Source organism: Condylura cristata, unplaced genomic scaffold (genome assembly GCF_000260355.1).
Source record: "Condylura cristata isolate star-nosed mole 26May11 unplaced genomic scaffold, ConCri1.0 scaffold00007, whole genome shotgun sequence".
Lineage (NCBI taxonomy): Eukaryota > Metazoa > Chordata > Mammalia > Eulipotyphla > Talpidae > Condylura > Condylura cristata.
Window position 1 is genome coordinate 3,981,702 of NW_004567108.1, and position 17,654 is coordinate 3,999,355.

A 17,654-nucleotide genomic window follows, 5' to 3' on the forward strand; every position below is an offset into this window, starting at 1 on the left:
TTTATCTTAGAAAATGCCATGTAACATAAATGCATAAATATTTATGCTATGGTTTAGAATTCAAGAAGAATTTCTTTTGGACTCAATGTGATTTTACTCTTACCCCGCAAGGTTAATTGGTATTTTTGGTTTTTAATGTTTTAGGGAAAAGAGGTTCAAATAGTTGTCAATAGACTTTGATCTTTCTAAAGCATTAAAGAAAGCTTTATATTTGTAATTAAGAAACTATTCTATATCAGTTAAATCTATCACCAAAACATAATGCCTATTTCAGCTTCATGATCATAAACACAACATATTTCATCATCTTAATACAAATAATGACAAAAAACCCACAAAATTTTGTTTTTGAGACACTAAAACCCTTTTCCTTCAGCTAAGCATATAACTTAACTCCTTTTAGAATGCTTAAATGAAATGTCTACAATTTTCAGACAAGAATTATAGTTGAAAACCAGAAAGAGAGTTTATTTAATACAAACACAGTATAATTAAATAGCAACCAAAATATGTTTAAAACTTTCAGAATTTGTTACCTGTTTTACTTAGTTATTTCTGGATATAATTTTTGTTTTATCTGAAAATGATTTTCATGTTTTGAAAATTCTTTGCAAATATTAATAGATGAAGTGAGTTTTTTCTCTGTGTTTTCAAATTTGATTTGAAAGCGCTCTGTACATTTCAATGTATTTTTGTTGTATGTTTAATGAAAGATCTCATTTCAGGAGTATTTTAACATACAATTGGTTAAAGAATATTATTAAAATTAAAATAAATTGTCAAACACTTTTGATTTTATATACAGATGAGCAACACAAAATTTATACATGACTTGTAATATTAAAAGCTAAACTATTATCAGCTGCATCATACCTGATTTTTATCATCTTATCATAATCCTACTATGATCTTATGAAAAGACAGCACTAAGGAGAGGCGCGTCCCCACCTCCTCACTCCCTCACTCACAGGCCGGTGCCCTGGCTTACAGGCCCTAGTATGCCATGAAGTGGGCTCCCCAGATGGGGGGAAGCTGGGTAGGATGCAGGTGGAGTTATATAACGACTAGGAGGAGACACAGGGATGAAAGACATTTGGAGACACTTAGAAGGATATGTGTGGGTGAGAGACTCATCCTCAAGCTGCATCTCTGCCTTAGGCCGTTACCCTGACTCCATGGTGGATCTGTGTGGAGTGCACCTTGACTTTTGAGTCTGTTCTTCTGTTCCAAATCTCTAACACCTGCATAACCCTTTCTGCTGCTCCCTGCCAGAAGGTGCCTTAGTACACAGGCAAGCGTCCAGCCCCAGCCCCTGTTCAGGCTCCTTGTTTGGCTGGGTATTTGCCTTCAAGGAGATAGGATGCTTGTATTGGGAGTTGTATTGGGAAAACTGTTAACTTCAGATCTTTTTTTTTTTAATTTTCTTTCTTTCTTTGTACACCGATACCATTAAAAATATTTTACATAAATGTCTGCTTCCTTTGCTAATGTGTGTGTGAATGGCAAGACCCTTTTAAGGGTCTTAGCAGTTTGGGGTATGGGTACCCCCTTAATTGAGCACTAGTAATCTCATAATGCACAAAATGTGTACTTACATACATATACATATGTAAATTTAATTACATTAAAGAAATGTTTTCCTTGTTTTTAATTTTAAATCAAATATATAATAATTTTCCTTTTTATCATTTCCAAAGAATATATAGAAAATAAATATTATTTAGGTACCCAGAATTGAACACAGTTTAATTATTTTGTATACTTCAAATAATTTTAGCTGTAAATATAGTGGCATAGGAATAGAATGCAGGATGTAATTTGAATACACCACAAAGCTCTATACTGTGTTTAATACTTTTCTTTTACAGTGTGTATCCTACTTATAGCTCAATTTCTATTTTAATTCAGTGGACTATGTTGTAAAATATAAATCCCTGATATGTCTACAAGATTCTTCACAATTCATACTTAGCTAAGGTCATAAAATTACCCCACCTACTATGCATATAGAGTAATAAATTGTATATTAGTGAAGTTTTATGTACATTGTCTTTATTTGGGATTTGGTACTTTCGTTGTTGAGTTAATAAGAAGGAATTTCCAGGGCAGCCATGTTTTCCTAATTTAAAAGCTGATAAACATTTTGAACTGCAACTTTATTTCAAAATCACCCAAAGATGGGCAATGCTCATATACCATGACTGCTCACTTGGGTGGTTTAGACACACACAAAATAATTGAATGCTTGATGAATATAAAAAGTTATTGTCTCTGTTCAAAATATCTGCATTATAACTTGAGGGAATGATCATAATGTGTATGCTTCAATAGTACTTCTCTAGCAGACATTCAGTGTCGGGAGGGCATTCTTGGAAGTATGAGCTAGAGGATCAGTGGGCAAAATAATGAAGGCCCTTCACCTGTCCTATTTGCTGTAATTTATGATACACAAGTATCACACTCACATATCAATGTTGGAATTGTTAACAAGGGATAATCTTAGGGTTTTTTTTTTTTTTAATGTTTTTGTTTTTGTGTTTAACTTGTTGCTTTTTTTTTTTTTTAAGATTTATTTATTTATTCATACAGAACTGGGGTACAGGCCAGAGGCTCAGGGACGGTGAGAGGCTTCACCAGAGACAGAGTGGGGAGCAGAACAGGCAGATTGACGAAGTACACTGCTGAGGGGAGCAGTGGGCGGGCCAGGAGAGGTCTGGCTCGCCATGTGGTCTCCTCCGGGGCAGGCGGCAGGCGGGAATCGAACTCATGCGGAAGTGGCCTCAGATTCTCAGTGCTGTGCTCTAACCCGCTGCGCCACCAGGGAGGGCCAATCTTAGGGTTTTTAAAAGACAAAAACAAATAATAATTGTTGTTTCAGAAGAAGCAATCACCAATAAAGTCTATTCAACCAAGTAGAACAGAGAGAGCATTATTTGAGGACAGCCCAGGTCAGAGCGAAAATTGAAGTCAAGTTCACGAAGCTGAAGCTGAAAGTTTGCAGTGATAATAAGTCAATACACCCTGCAGGTCATATCGGTAAAAAATAAAAACCTGTATCTCAGGTTTGATATAATGATGATAGATAGTTTTTAACACACAATGAGGTCAGTGGAAGATCAGGCACAATTAGTTCCATTGGAACAAACCCTTCATAACAACTTAATGTATCAGTCTCTTTCTCAGTACCCTCAAGGTAGCTGACATGCATGAAAGTACTGTAACAGTTGTGAGAACAACTAAAATCAACAAATAAGGGAATTGATTGAGAGATATTGAAGCTAGCTTATCTTCTAAATTATGAAGGTCAATTGGATAACGTATGCCAGTTGCTTCTTCTAACAAGGAGCTACCTCTTCTTTGAATTACTATATCAGACTCCAATACCTTTCTCAAAGTTGATGCCTATTGTTTGAGCCTATTTCTTTCTACTTGTTGAATTATTGTAACTTCAACTGTGTCTTCAGTGTTGTTGTGAATGTCAGATGTCCTGCCAGGTGGAGCACCAGTCCTGTGTATGGAGCACCAGTCCTGTGTATTCGAGGCTCACTCGTTGCTTCTCTTCCCCGCTCAGTGTCAGCAAGCAGTATGCATTGGGTGATGGGACAAAGACATGGCTGTCCGCTGGTTCACTGTACATTTCTTCTAACTCCCTGGCGATTCTTTTGTTTCTTCCAGTAAAGCAGTTGTTTCCATTGATGGTTGAAGACAATTTCATTTATTTCGGCACTTAATTTTGAGCCATCCTTAACAATGTCCTCAAAGTTCTGATTTATAATTACCAGATCAAGGCAAGTTAGTTTTTCCTATCATGCTTTTGGAAACTCCCCCAGCCTCTGTCCATTGCCTCTTTCCAAAGCCACTCTCACTTTGTAGTTATTTGTTAGAGCAGCAATATAGGTTATAACTTCTAGATTCCAAAATAAATCTATTACTGCATAACAAACCTCCACAATCTTAGCTACATAAAGTAACACACAATTTGTTGTTCCAGAGTCTGCAAAAGCCACAGCACAAGGATGGCTTTGCTGAAGCTTCAGAAACCTCAGAGTATCCTAAGATTCAGTCAGACGTCTCATCTAAGCTGTGAGAGTGGGAAAGATTTTTCATTAAACTCATGTGATTGCTTCCTGTAGAAGAAAGAAATTGGACCCCATCATAAGCCCACTTACAAAAAAAGAAAAAAAAAAAAAAACCTAAGTGATTTCATCATAAACACAATACCTGAACCATGAAGCTCTGATAAGAAAATGTAAGGGTCAGATTTCCTTGGCTGGCCTGGCAGCCACTTCCTGGATATGACAGCAAAAGCACAAACAACAGGAGCACAAATCAACAAGCAGGACTGGCAGACTTCTGCACAGCAAAGGAGACAACCACTGGGGGAATAAGAGTAGATCTTCAAATTGCATATCAGAGTCAGACTCTCCCTGGTGGCGCAACTGGTTAAAGCACAGCACTAAAAAGCCAGCGGTAGCCGCTCATCATGAGTTTGATCCCAGACCAGGGAGGGGACCCACAGGGCGCCGCAGACCTCTCCTGTCTCCCCGCTGCTCCCCTCAGCAGTGTACTCCGTTAATCTGCCTGTTCTGCTCCCCACTCTGTCTCTTGTGTATCTTCTTACTGACCCTGCACCTCGTCTGCATCTCAGTTCTGTATGCATAAATAAATACATATTTAAAAAATTATCTGAGAAGGAGTTTAATATCCCAAATACATAAAGAAGCCTTAACTCAATAGCAAGACATTAAAAAAAAAAAAGAAAGAAAACAAAGGCTGATTTAAACATGGACAAGGTCCTAACATTTTCCCAAATCCAGACAGGGGCCCAGCAGGTACAAGAGAAGTTGCTCAACATCACAATCATTACGGAAATGCAAATCAAAGCTATCATGTGACTCACCCGAAGACTACAGCCGAACAGACAGCAAGGGCCAGCAAGGATGTGGAGGAAGCAGAATGGCCTTTCCCTTCATTCCTCTAAGGGCAGAAGGTTTGGGCCATGGGACCTGCTTACTAACATCAAAATGATGCCATGTCTAGGTTCATTCTTTTAAATAGGTGATAAAGTTCTTCCTTTGGTTTGCACTCTTAAAGCAAAAGAAGAAGACAAAGAGAAAGAGAGAGACTGATTGAGATCAAGTTTTAATTCTAACTCTCCATCATAAGACTTCCCAGAATTTAGAAGTAAAACTAAATTGCTCTTAACGATGAAATAAAATCGAATAACCTCTTGGGCCAACCGAACTTCTAGTGCCTTAAATAGGCAACTGAAAAATATGAATTGGACATTACCCTTTGTATTTCTGAACATTCTTATCTTTCATGCATTCGTATTTCTGTCACTACATGATTTTTTTTCTTCTTATTTCTGGACTAGGTTCACAGCTCATTTGCTTGCAATACAGCTTAATTGGTTTTCTCCTTGACATGTTCTGAATGCATGGTTTTATGTTAGAATTTGAACAATGGGGCACATATCTCTGCCTGCCCAATAAACCAAATTTATGGCAGAATGCTTGATTTTTAAGATCTCATAGACAAGTAAGATAATTAATCTCTTGCTTCTACTGAATTCATTTCACACATTAGGGTATGTCTCCTGGGTCCTTTTTTAAAAATCAATTATCCCATCTGTGGAAGCTCAGAGACTCCTTTGGAAGGTTTTGGCACCCCAAAGTCAGAATAGAGGACTGAAAAAAATATTCAACTGTAGTGCTTTTTTTTTTTTTTTTTTGTCTTTCATTGCAATGATTTGTTCAAAATAGTAAACAACAAATGCCTCTAATTCTTTAGGTCCATTCAGTAAACTCTTGTAATCAAAGGGGATAGCAGCTGATACTATTGGCTGTGGTCATCCTTGACTTTTGGAAATATTTACTATTCATTCTTATAAACTATGACCTTGGAATGTCCTCCTAAGACTAATCTTTATCCTGACTCAGTTATATTAAAGAATCAAATTTAAAATCCACATTTGGTCCTAATCTCCCATATACAAGTCTCTTTCAAGCACTTTTCTCCATCACAGAACTCTAGACATTCTCTCTTGTTAATTGCTTATGTGAGTAAGCTGTTTTCTTCTGTTGCCAGCACTGAATTCTTATGTGTTGTACACACACTTCATTAATGACTGGTTCTTTTCTCAGTTTAAGTTTTTGTGATAGTTATTTTACAGTGTGTACAGTCTTCAATTTTGCATTGTCTCCATAACCTGAACTAAGTATCATGAATATGTATGTATATATAGATATATGGCCTCCTATATATTACATACATCTATAAGTGTAGGATCTATAAATGTATTAATACATCTACACATGCTAAAATTTAAAGCATCATAGGACCACTTTTCATATGGAATTTCTATAGCTCTTGGCAAGTAAATGTATATTATGGTGAAAAACTATGTGAATAATAAGAACATAAAAATGTTGCTACATATAAAGTCAGAGAATTTACCAACCAGTTTGAGACGTTTTCATACTACTACCTAGTAAGTAATATCTAGCAGACTGCTATGTTTTCACATGTCAAGTGCATAACTCCTTTGACTAATGTCAACTGGTGCAGTGATCCAAGTGGATTTCAGATCATCTGGAAGGTTCTTGCAAGACCTGACTCTCTGTTTCCTGATCAGTTACTGGAGTCCAAAAAACTGGAAACATATATACACCAAATCAAGAAAAATTCAACTCATGAAGACTTGGACCAACATTAGCGAATGACAGCAGGATGAGCCCAGTAGGTTAGGGAGGAGATTAAAAACCCACAGAGAAGAGCACTGTATTGCCACTCAATCATAACTAGGTTCAGTACTTAGAAACACATGCACTCAAAGATAATTAATGGTTGCTGATGTTGCAGTTTGGCAATGTAACTACAGATTTGAAAAATATCATCATGCTCACATTTAATTTGGTAATTAAATTGCATAATGACTAAAACCATGGCTTGTTTTAGAGCATCAACAGTTTGAACTACATTGAGTGTTATCCATTTCAACAAGAGAAAGAAAAATAGTTGTGCTGATAGTGGAAGAGAGGCCAGAACAATAAACTGTCACTGTTCCATCACTCATTAGCATATTCATGCCAGATATATATGCAACACCTGCCCTATATGGAAATCTTGTGAATTCTGGGTGTATAAATGAATAAAACAGGCCCTACCACTCAAGGGGTTCTCTATTTAAAAATGCCTGTAAAACATCCACCACATGAGCCTGAGATTCTAAAGGTACTCAAAGAGAAAATGGATATGGAGATTAGAATTGAAATGTACAGAAATATAATTTTTAGTTTGAAAATGATCCTATCTCTCAACTAAAAAATATTGCTGTGGATAGTTAATTTTTCTAAAGTGGTCAATGGGTACATATTTTTTAGGCTATTTTTCTTCTTCATCATGCTATTTTTATTGACGCTTACAATACTGCATTTGATTTAGGGATATCAGCTCACACATCTTCACATGTTGTAACCAAACCCCTGCAATCCCCACAGTGGTCCAGTGGACCTTCCTACTCAGTCTCTCCCTGGTAACGTCAAATCTACAGCCAGATTTTTAGGGTTGGTTTTGGTTTACTTTTTGCTGTTCCTTTATTGTGTTTCTCTGTATCTTACATATGAGTCAAATCATTTGACATTTGTCTTTCTCCTTCTCACCATCCCTTCTAATCCTGTGCGCCTTGCTGTTTACAAATGACAAGATTTCATTCATTTTTATAGCACAGTAGCACACAAGCACACACACACACATTTTCTTTCTCCACTCTTCTGTCCATGGACATGGAGAATGTTTCCATAACCTGGCTATTGTACATCATGCTGCAGAGAGCCCTGGAGTGTGCATATTCCTTTAAGTCAAGGTTTTTGCATTTTGTAGGTAACTAAGAATGGAATTTCTGGGTCACACCAATGCACTTTTTAAAAAGATTTTATTTATGCACACAGAACTGGGGAACAGGCCAGAGGTGCAGGAGCAGCGAAAGGATTCAGCAGAGACAGAGTGAGGAGCAGAATAGGCCAACTGGTGAAGTACACTGCTGAGGGGAGCAGCGGGCAGGTCAGGAGAGGTCTGGCGCGCCATGTGGGCCACCTCGGGGCGGGGATCGAACTCATGATGAAGCAGCTTTAGCTTCTCAGTGCTGTGCTTTAACCTGCTTCACCACCAGAGAGAGCCTACCAATGCATTTTTAAAACTGTCAGGAATGTAATTTCTAAAGGTCTTAATCTTTTTATTTTATCTACAGATGGTGGGTACACTGGAATAAGAATATCCTAGATTTAAGAAAGTCCAGTCTGTCTATGATCTCATAGTATGACTTTATTCAGAAATTAAAAAAAAAAGTCTTTTTAGATATAGTTAGTTAAGCTAAACTGAGGTCATGCTGGGTTTCATGAACCCTAAATCCCATGGCAGGTTTCATAAGAAAAGAACACACAGAATCCTAAGTCATAGGATTGCATAGCTGTGCTTTGTGTAAGGTGAAGGACCCGGGTGTGTAGCAGTTACCTCCATTAAGATGAGGCAGAATAAGATCCTCTTGGATGCAGGGAGCAGACTCTTGCCAAACCTTGATTTTAAACTTGTAGTGTCTGAAAAAATGATCAAATAAATATCTGTTGTATAAAGACACTCAAAATGTCATCCTGTATGGGAACCCTCAAGAAACTAAGAGAACAAGATTGGTGATTTTGGTTAAGACAACATGAAAAAGTTTTAAATGTTCCAATTATCTGAATTGGAAAACTTTCACACAAAAAGAAAATAATAACATGTAATCCCGAAAATATTAGTTTTGAAAATATTGCAGCTTTCTACAGAAATGTAAATGCTGAAGATATGCACTATAAATATATTTCAAATTTTCCAGATTCCACTCTTTTATCTATTTCCTTGAGGGTTAAAAGGCTTAGCTACTGTTTGAAATACTTCATAAAGATAAACTCGTGGACTCAGCATTTAATGAGACTATTTCAGGAAGCAATATATAATTAAAAGTATAAATCAAGACTTAAACCCGGCTTAAAGGATCTCTACTAATATCACAATCAATTTAGGCAGTATTCACTGGAGCTTAAAACACAGGGGGTAAATAAAGAGAACTCACAATGTTCCTGATTTAGTTGTAAGAACTGAAAAAAGGAGATTGGCTTGTGGTTCCATGAGAAAAGTTTTGATGTATTTCTTTTGCTCTTGTGGGTTTCAACATACTAAGATTTAGGATGTCCAGTCTGCAAAGATAATGGAGGATTCTTAAGTTTCTAAAATGGAAGCCTTTCTTTCTGACAAAAGCTGGATCCTGTGGCCTGGGAATGGAGGGAGCTTCCAGTGAGATAACTCAGTGGCCAGCGGAAAAGCCAGGCAGTGTCTCAAGGCCACAGGCCTCTGGTCGGTGCAGCCTGCTGGGGAAGGCAGTTCAGCCCCCGGAGAACAGGCTGAGGCTTTCGGTCTCTGAGAATGTCCTTCCCTTGCTCCCTTCCTGCCTCCCTCCCCGCTTTCTTCCCTCTGCCCTTTTTATACATTTCTGAAAATATTTTCTGTCATGGCGCTGTTTTTCTTTTGTGTTATAAAGCTCTGCATTGTTCAGGTTGGGTTGCCACATATGCTTTGTTTTATTATTCTACTCTTACCTGATTTTACAGCTTGACAACTAAAGCTTTACTATTTCAGATTTTAACATTTTGTAAGTTTTTGCACTTAATTCATGATTTTAAAATATTAAAAGTGATCTTCATTTAGCACTACCATACTAAACAGTTTGAACGTCTGTGAGAAGGGAATGTATGTATGTGATGTATCATTCATAAGGTTAACACTAAAAACTCTATCTCTCTGAGCCTATCTCTGGCTCTTCTCAATCACATTCTCACATTCTGTGTACCTTCATCTGTTACCGGTCGTAATATTTACGTTCTGCTTTCTCTGCAGAGTATAGGCTCTCAGAGGTCAACTCTTTCATATGTGGGTCCTCCATGCTAGAACAGAGCTTGTCCTGCTAAGTCTGGCTGCCTTCTTATGCATGCATGAAGGAAGGGAGGGAGGGAGGGAGGAAGGATGAGTGCATGCATGCTTTTAATAAGTCATATACATGTTTTATACATCAAATGAAGAACTCTGCTAGTATTTTGTCTCGAAAGTATGCTGTGATTGATGATACGACTTTTCTTATGATGTCATACTTTTATATTCATAATAATTAGTAGATGATACTTTTTTTCTGTCTTTACAATATTATTTTAAAGGAATTATTTGCTGTTGACAAGGAGAACTTAATTCTTTCAGAAGCAGAAAACAATCCAACTAGACCACACAGTAAAGCATTTTCTTTGGCCTTCATGTCACTTTTTACAAGTTTTTATCATATTGAACTTGGACATTTATCTTATTGTGACTGGAGAACAAACTCACTTCTCATTTATAGTCTTATAGTTGAAACATCATTTTCACATATTGCAACTATGCTCAAGTCTTCAAGGTATTACGTGTCTTTTATTTATTTGATATTGTACTTAAAATGTAAATAAGTGACAGCTTGAATGTTAAACCTGGAAACTCAGATATGTGAATTGATTCTGCATTGTTCACTGCAGACACTTAAGGGTCAATGCATAGTGATTATGAGATTTTGTGAAGACAGTCCTCTGCTTATTAAGGAGTAAGAATACGGTTCCTGTTAGAAAGTAGATTCAAAGTACTTGATATGTTAATTAAATGTTTGGCAAACATTATATTTCAATTTAATGGCAGAGAAATTGTCTGAAAAGAATAAAAGTGACAATACATGACATACAAATTAGTGAGGAGAATTTGCCATTGTCAACATTAATATATAGTCATCAAAGAAAGAATATTTCAAATGTGATCTGGTAATTGAAGATACTTGTTTATAATGTCTAGCTAGTCCTATATTACTCTAGTAAAACAATAAAATAAGTCACTTTTGGTCATTTTGCTAATGTTACATGACATCCATGTCAGAAAGAAAATTGCTCATCACGCTACCCCAAGCGGAGCCATAGGAATGCTATTTTCCTTCTTGTGGTAATTTTATGTTATTTTTTCCCCCAGCCTGTAATTGCACAAAATGTCAAGAAAGAAATGCCTCTAAGTAAAATACAATACATATCAACTCAAAGAATTACATAAAAAATGCTAACTTGCTGTTTTCTCAACATGGATAATAGCTTTGCTTAAGGGTACTGAATGCAGAAATGGTATTACATATTATCAAGAGGACAGAGATTTCTGAAACACACCTCATAAAGAGAAACAAAAATGTTTTAGTTTTACAAATAGTTATATAAGAAGGGAAAATAGTTCTTTGTAAAACTAAAATAGCACATCGTTTTACCTTTGCAATTGTATTTGCAGGGACCATTAGAAAAGCATTACTATAGACTTGACCATATAGATAATAGTTTAATTTTTTTTAAAGATTTATTTATTTGTGCATACAGAGCTGGGGTACAGGCCAGAGGCTCAGGGGCGGTGAGAGGCTTCACCAGAGACAGAGTGGGGAGCAGAACAGGCAGATCGACGAAGTACACTGCTGAGGGGAGCAGTGGGCGGGTCAGGAGAGGTCTGCCACGCTATGTGGTCACCTCCAGGGCAGGCGGGAATCAAACTCATGCAGAAGTGGCTTTAGCTTCTCAGTGCTGTGCTTTAACCCATTGCGCCACCAGGGAGGGCCGATAATAGTTTAATTTTATATTTTGATCACAATAGTTTGCTTGTTATCTTTTTCAATATCAAAAATAGTAATTATTCAATGTTCTAATCTCTGAGAAAAGGAAGAAAATAGAAATTCTCTACATTGTGAACCTAAGAGAACTGATAAATCTATGCAATTTAAAGAACATAAGAGAAATAAAAGAACAAGTTCAATAATCAGATATTGGCCATGAAATAGATTAGAGATGATCTAAGGTTGTTCACAAGTGCCCAATCTGGGAGTCTAGGTTTGGTCTTACCTTTCTCTGACATAAATAAAGGCAAATGACAAAATCATGGTGGATAGGCAAAATGGGTGAAGACATTTTATAGGGAAAGTAGAGGAGCTGGTCTCAGACCACCTAAATGTGTAAGAGTGAAGCCATGACACAAGTGTGAAAAGAATGTATCTCAGTCACTAATGAGAAAGGGGGAGAACAATAAAACGTGGAGTGGAAAGAGAGAAGAGAATTGGGCTAGAGAAAAACAATCACAGTTGTACTGCTATATAAATGAGTTTTCACAGGAAAAGTGAATAACCTGAGAAAATAGCTGTTTGCCAGACACCAGAGTGGAGACGTAAGAACAGGAGGACAATGTGGACATGACTGTGTGTGCCAGGGCGGGATGGCTGAGAAAGACTAGTGAGCATAAAGCATAAAGGGTCCTGGCTGGAAGATAAGGAAACACTAACTTTGGCATCAGGAGAAGAAGAGAAAAATGGAAAGACTGCAGCAGAATACAACTGATGATTGTGTAAAGGGAAGCAAGGAAGTTACAGACTTGAAAAGACACAAGATCTTGTCAGATAATTACTTGATATTTTTGGTCCCAATCATGGAGGAGAGGATACATTGCATTTGAATTCATCAACTGAAGTAACCACAAACCTAGGTCTGATTTTCAGTAGCTTTTGTACATCCAGCTGTAGGGAGTAGAAAAGATACTCAATTCATGGGGGACTCTCTTTCTCACTTCAAAGAGATTATATGATACCATACGTGATAGCAGGGAATTTTGGAAAGGGAGGACTTCTTCCAGTTGAGTACAATGAAGAGGAAGCTTTGGAGTGCACTTTTGCTTCTTATATAAATAAGTATAAATAAGAAATTGACTCTTGCAAAAGAGCTGAGAAGTCAAGTCCTTTGGGCTGTGAAGTTTTATGTGTCTAAAGGAACGGTGTTGACTGGCAGACTCCATAGTAATCAATGCTGAGTAAACCAGAAGGGTTGCTGTTTACCAAATATGGAGACTGTAGTTGATATTAATAAATAACAAGATACTTAAGATAATTTCATGCATAAATGACAAAAATAATTGTTAGGAGGAGACAACTCAGAAGGTCACTGTCCAAATTCTGAGATGTATTTTACACTGAACACCTTTACCAGAGAGGATGACAAAGAGGCACATTTGTAAGAGCTTTCTTTAATCTTTCCATAACCAAGAAAAGTAGATAAATTGTTTGCAAGCTTGGAACACAAATGAAAAAACCTCATCTGAACTTTTCCTGAGATTGCTCTTCAGACAAAGCCGAGTGTGGAGACTTATCAACTAACCTTGAGGGGAGCTTCAAGGTCAGCCAGAGTCAGAAGACAGCCAATACAGAGGTCGGGCGGGATGGGGGTGGTGGTGACAGAAATTCAAAACTAAGCTTATCTCTGAAGAAGCCACTATTTATTGCTTCATGTTGTCAATGAGTTTTAGTCAAGTCCACAATTATTTTGCCCCTTGTTTTCCATCCAATAAAACAAAACTACTTTGTCCTCAATCTTGGTCCCCCAAACCTATGTAGCCTCATCCCCTTTGTTAAACCAAGAAGTGAGGCTTGAGTTTATCCCTTACCTCCTTGCTGTTTGATTTGTAATAAAGCTTCTTTATTTTCGAAGATACTTGTGTCATAACAATCTGGTCAGCACAAGCCAGGTAGAAAGACCATTTGCCATGAATTAATACTGGCTTTTAATTTATTTTTTTTACTAGATTTTGCATTTTTTTTTTAAGATTTATTTATTTGTGCACACAGAACTGGGATACAGGCCAGAAGTGCAGGGGCGGTGAGAGGCTTCACCAGAGACAGAGTGGGGAGCAGAACAGGCAGATCGACGAAGTACACTGCTGAGGGGAGCAGCGGGCAGTCAGGAGAGATCTGCTGTGTCATGTGGGTCTCCTCCGGGGCAGGCGGGGATCAAACTCATGTGGAAGTAGCTTCTTGGTGCTGTGCTTTAACCCCCTGCACCACCAGGGAGGGCCCCGTTGTTCATTTTTAATAGCATTTACTTGTTTCTCCTAATCCACTTGTGTACCATCATCATCACCACAGCCCCTGTGTACCTCCCTCCCTCCCCTCCAGGACATCTCTGGTTTATAATTGCCTATTTTTGATTTATTTCATTGTCTTTTGTGTTGTTGTTGTTTTTAGCTCTGTTGTCTTAATTGGTTCCCCTAAATTCCTATTATAAGTGAATCCTGTTTCTTCGTGGACATTGCCTTGTGCTTACCCCAGCTCGAATCCACGCATGTTAGATGCCTGAAAAAACAGGCACATGCAGACAGATCTGTGCTCAAGGAACCAATGAATTAGTTCGATGCTCAAGCAGAGACCCTACTGAGGAACATACATAGCATCAGAGAGACAGGGTCTGCTGAGCAGGACCCTAACATTACCACCCCCCACCCCACTGCCCCTCTAATTTCATCTCCTACTCCCTAGTCTGTGGAGACCATGAGCTAGATGGTCCACATGGCAGGGGATTTCTAGGTCCAAATGGTTTGATTTGGGGTCAATCGAAAGGGAAATTATCGACTTGGTTGTGTAGCTACTGGCTTATGAAGAGATAATCCTATCTAATGCTGTGAATCTTTTGAAAGTAGAAGCATTTCCAGTTGTTGGCAGAAGGTAAAGCCATAAAGCTTGGAATCATGAAGAGGATTTGATAGGACGTTGACTTGGAGGTGGAAGTGGGCACTGGGTAAGGGGTGTGGGAGGTCCTGGACACTGCAGTGGCCCTTCACTGCCGTCTAGCAAGAGCGAGCCCTCTTTCTTCACCGCCACAAAGACCTCAATTCCACCTTGCACGAACCCAGGAGAGGACTGACCTTGACTTCAGCTGTGTGAGACCTCACTCAGGATCTCACATTCATCCTGCTTACACCCCTGACTTTGGCTTAGAGAACTGTGAGATAATTAGAGGGCGTTGTTTTAAACAGCCTTGTTCTGATAATTTTTCATGCAGCAATTGGAAACCACTACAGGCTCTGAGGACATAAAATAGGAGGCAGTGTATTGCCTTGTGAACCAATTACTGCTTTATCAGAGGGAGGCATTTTAGCAGTGTCTGAAAGATACGTGGCACGTCTTCCCTGGGATCAGTCCTTACAACAAGGCAGGAGCTGGAAGTCATGAAGAAAAATGACTGTAGTGAGCTCAGGACTGAGGCTCAAGATGCCCAAAGTTTAGTGGCAGAAGGCGAGACCTTGAACTGGAAGGTCATTTGGAAGATTCTGTGAAGCCTCTCAAATGGTGAGTTAATATATGTTTACCTCTCAGGAAAAAAGTCATGGAAGAACTTATTGACTTATTTCACAGAAGAAAAAAAAATGGCATGATTATGTTTTGGAAATTTCTGCTAGCATAAAGCAAGGATTAAGAAAATGAACGTTGTCATTTTAAACCAGATGAATGTGATTTACAGGTTACCAGTCTTTTGCAGGGTTTTCTCTAGAACCCTGTAGATATTTTGAGAGGTTATCTAGGACTGTGTATCTACTTGAATCCATAATTAGCAGATGGCTCTGAGAAAACTAAAATATCAGTACATACAATTACTGCTACTACCACCACCAGAAACTGATACCAAAGTTTTGTGGGATTTTTTTTTTTTTAAGATTTATTTATTTGTGCATACAGAACTGGGGTACAGGCCAGAAGTGCAGGGGCGATGAGGGGTTTCACCAGAGACAGAGTGGGGAGCAGAACAGGCAGATCGACGAAGTACACTGCTGAGGGGAGCAGCGGGCGGGTCAGGAGAGGTCTGCCGCGCCCTGTGGTCACCTCCAGGGCAGGCGGGAATCGAACTCATGCGGAGGTGGCTTTAGCTTCTCAGTGCTGTGCTTTAACCCGCTGCGCCACCAGGGAGGGCCTGATACCAAAGTTTTTAATTGCATTAACAAGAAACATGCACTCATGTTCTTTAGCCTGCAAGTCAGATGGAAGTGGCCTATCTCCGGGGAGGCTCACTTATGCATTCGTATGCAGCAAGGCTGACTTCCTTTCCTTGGCAGTAGGCTATTAACTTCATTAATTTTAGCTAAGACAATTAAATGAACTAAGATATAAGAAAATAAATAAATTAATTTAATTTTTTTAAATCAAAACATTTTTTATAAAAAAATTAAAAGAAAAAGGTGCCTGACTGGCTGACCGTCGGTGCCAATTCTTTGGATATGTGGTCTATGTAGAAACTGTTAAAGTCTGAACATCTTCTACTTTTTGTTATATCACTTATGTATGAAAATTGTTCAGTGTATTATACTATTTGGCACATCGCAAAATTACCATATTCCTCAGCATTACATTCTCCCCTGTAGTGCTGTTTTAGACATATTTGTCTTTTATATATTGGAGACTGTTTTTTGTAAAAGCATACCCTTTCATAAATGTTGCCTTCCATTCATGCCAAAAGAAAATATTTCTTTTTTTATTACATGAGACAAAAAGTTTATAAAGGTGCTTTTTAAAAAAAAAAAAAAAAAGATGCACTCATATATGCATATAAGAGCTGGAGTACAGGCCAGAAGTGCAGGGGTGAGAGGATTCACCAGAGACAGTGGGGAGCAGAACAGCTGGATTGAGTGAAATCTACTGCTGAGGGGAAGAGCAAGGAGACAGGAGAGGTCAGTGGCGCCCTGTGAGTCACTCCCTGGCCGGGGACCGAACTCACACGGGGATGTGGTTATCCAAGACACACTTCAGTGGCTGTGATAGCTTCATAGTGCTGCGCTTTAATCCCTTGTGCCACCGAGGAGAGCACTGTGCTTTATTCCTAAAGCACATGGCTGATACATGAAACTAAACCTACAGAGCTGTTTTGTCCTTTACTTAGAATACTGTCGTTACAGTTTTAAATAATTTGTATAGTAACTTGTGTTTTTGAATGTGTTTCTTCTTTTCATCCTCCTCCTCCTTCTTCCTCTGTTGCCTAAGGAAAACAAATATTTCCGTGTTTTATGATAATAACCCAAGACACATAAATAATACTGTCTGTGAGATACATGGAGCAAAAGAACATTGGCTACCTCATTCTTACTTCAGGACTGTAGCCTGGAAGTGATTTACCTGTGAGAGTAGCATGACTCTAATTTCACGTGTAGCTATCAGTGATGATGGGAAAAGAGCTGGTATTTTTAGACAGACATGAAACATCCACACTTCCATTACTCTTTGGCGCTAATCACGATAGTTTCTTTTTCTATATCCCACCCAGCAGTGTAAAAGCTATTGGTAAGTTATCGGGATCTGAGGGACAGTCATAGCAGAATCATGAGGAAACTCTAGGAACGTTTATGGGAGCAGCTGGAAAAAACTAAAGACATGGCCACACTGTCTCGGAATGCATGGCGGGGTGTCTTTACAGAGTGGGAGAGAAGCCTCAGTGAGGACTGTTCTGGCAGCCCCCAGCTCTGTGGCTTCCTCTGTTTCCTAATGTACTAAAGGAAACCTTGCCATGCGATTCATTCTTCTCTCTGACATGAAATTCCATTCATCACTTTGATTTAATAAAATAACCTATTAGGGTAGAAGAGGAAGCAATCTCCTGTGAGCTCTGGATAAAATCCACAGCAGCTCTTGATAACGTTCAATAGAGCTTTCCATCCAAACACCAATCACTAACCCCTGCTGCTTTCAGGCAAAATGTGTATACACCCCTCCCAGCCCA